Source organism: Arachis stenosperma, chromosome 2, assembly GCF_014773155.1.
Source record: "Arachis stenosperma cultivar V10309 chromosome 2, arast.V10309.gnm1.PFL2, whole genome shotgun sequence".
NCBI lineage: Eukaryota > Viridiplantae > Streptophyta > Magnoliopsida > Fabales > Fabaceae > Arachis > Arachis stenosperma.
This window is the reverse complement of record NC_080378.1, coordinates 51,930,471-51,932,665: the sequence shown is the minus strand read 5'-3', so window position 1 is coordinate 51,932,665 and position 2,195 is coordinate 51,930,471. Positions and strand designations below refer to the sequence as shown.

The 2,195-nt window shown below is 32.0% G+C and overlaps 1 non-coding gene across 1 annotated transcript; it reads right to left on the bottom strand.

Annotated features, from left to right (window-relative positions):
• Positions 1-1,474: 1,474 nt before the first annotated feature.
• On the bottom strand, positions 1,475-1,578 carry LOC130963982 (small nucleolar RNA R71). The gene has a single exon (XR_009080097.1). It is a non-coding gene; the product is annotated as a small nucleolar RNA R71 (small nucleolar RNA).
• Positions 1,579-2,195: the final 617 nt, after the last annotated feature.

Here is a 2,195-nt window from a genome sequence, read left to right as displayed (position 1 = left end):
CTCATAATTAAAAATTCAAAAATAAAAAAAATATATTTTCCTTTTTTCTCTCAAAATTTCAAAAATTTGGGTTGACTTAGTCAAAAAATTTTAAAATTAGTTGTTTCTTGTAAGTCAAGTCAAATTTTCAAATTTTAAAAATCTTATCTTTTCAAAACTTTTTCAAAAATTAAATCTTTTTCATTTTTCTTATTAATTTACGAAAATCCTTTAAAATATTTTTCAAAAATCTTTTTCTTAGTTTTATCTTTATTTTTGAAAATTATGCTAATAATTAATATGATTGATTCAAAAATTTGAAGTTTGTTACTTTCTTGTTAAGAAAGGTTCAATCTTTAAATTCTAAAATCATATCTTTTAGTTTCTTGTTAGTCAAGTAATTAATTTTAATTTTAAAAATTAAATCTTTTCCAACCATATCTTTTTAATCATATCTTTTTCATATCTTTTTCAAAATTTTATCTTTTTCAAAAATTTGATTTTAAAATATCTTTTCTAACTTCTTATCTTCTTATCTTTTCAAAATTAATTTTCAAATCTTTTTCAACTAACTATTTGACTTTTTGTTTATTTCTTATCTTTTTCAAAACCACCTAACAACTTTTCTTTCTCTAATTTTCGAAAATACCTCCCTCTTTTTCAAAAATTTTTTTTAATTAATTAATTGTTTTAAATTTTAATTTTAATTCTATTTCTTATCTTAATTTTTGAAAATCATTAACTCCTTTTTAAAATTATTTTCGAAAACTTGTGTCTCTCATCTTATTTATTTATTCATTTACTAACACTTCTCTTCATCTCAAATCTATGCCCCTATCCTCACCCTTGTGTTTGGATTCTCCTTTTTTTATTCCCTTTCTTCTTCTACTAACAATAAGGAACCTCTTTACTGTGACATAGAGGATTCCTCTTCCTTTTCTGTTCTCTTCTTTCTCATATGAGCAGGAATAAGGAAAAATGCATTCTTGTTGAAGCTGATCCAGAACCTGAAAGGACTCTGAAGAGGAAACTAAGAGAAGCTAAATTACAACAATCCAGAGACAACCTTGCTGAAATTTTCGAACAAGAAAAGGAGATGGCAGCCAAACCCAACAACAATAATGCAAGAAGGATGCTTGGTGATTATACTGCACCTACGTCCAAGTTTGATGGAAGAAGCATCTCAATTCCTGCCATTGGAGCAAAAAATTTTGAGCTGAAACCTCAATTAGTTGCTCTAATGCAACAGAACTGCAAGTTTCATGGACTTCCATCAGAAGATCCCTACCAGTTCTTAACTGACTTCTTACAGATCTGTGATACTGTTAAGACTAATGGAGTAGATCCTGAAGTCTACAGGCTCATGCTTTTCCTTTTTGCTGTAAGAGACAGAGCTAGAGCATGGTTGGACTCTCAACCTAAAGATAGCTTGGACTCTTGGGATAAGCTGGTCACGGCCTTCTTGGCTAAGTTCTTTCCTCCTCAAAAGCTGAGCAAGCTTAAAGTGGATGTTCAGACCTTCAAACAAAAAGATGGTGAATTCCTCTATGAAGCTTGGGAAAGATACAAGCAGATGACCAAAAGATGCCCTTCTGACATGTTTTCAGAATGGACCATGATAGATATATTCTATTATGGTCTATCTGAGTTCTCTAAGATGTCACTGAACCATTCTGCAGGTGGATCCATTCACCTAAAGAAAATGCCTGCAGAGGCTCAAGAACTTATTGACATGGTTGCAAATAACCAGTTCATGTACACTTCTGAGAGGAATTCTATGAATAATGGGACGCCTCAAAGGAAGGGAGTTCTTGAAATCGATGCTCTGAATGCCAATTGGCTCAGAACAAAATGTTGACTCTGCAAGTTAACATGATTTCTCAAAGTCTGAATGGATGGCAAAATGCATCCAACAGTACTAAAGAGGCATCTTCTGAAGAAGAAGCTTATGATCCTGAGAACTCTGCAATGGCAGAGGTAAATTACATTGGTGAACCATATGGAAACACCTATAATTCTTCATGGAGAAATCATCCAAATTTCTCATGGAAGGATCAACAAAAGCCTCAACTAGGCTTTAATAATGGTGGAAGAAACAGGTTTAGCAATGGCAAGCCTTTTCCATTATCTTCTCAGCAACAGACAGAGAATTCTAAATAGAGCTCCTCTAACTTAGCAAACTTAGTCTCTGATCTGTCTAAGGCCACTTTAAGTTT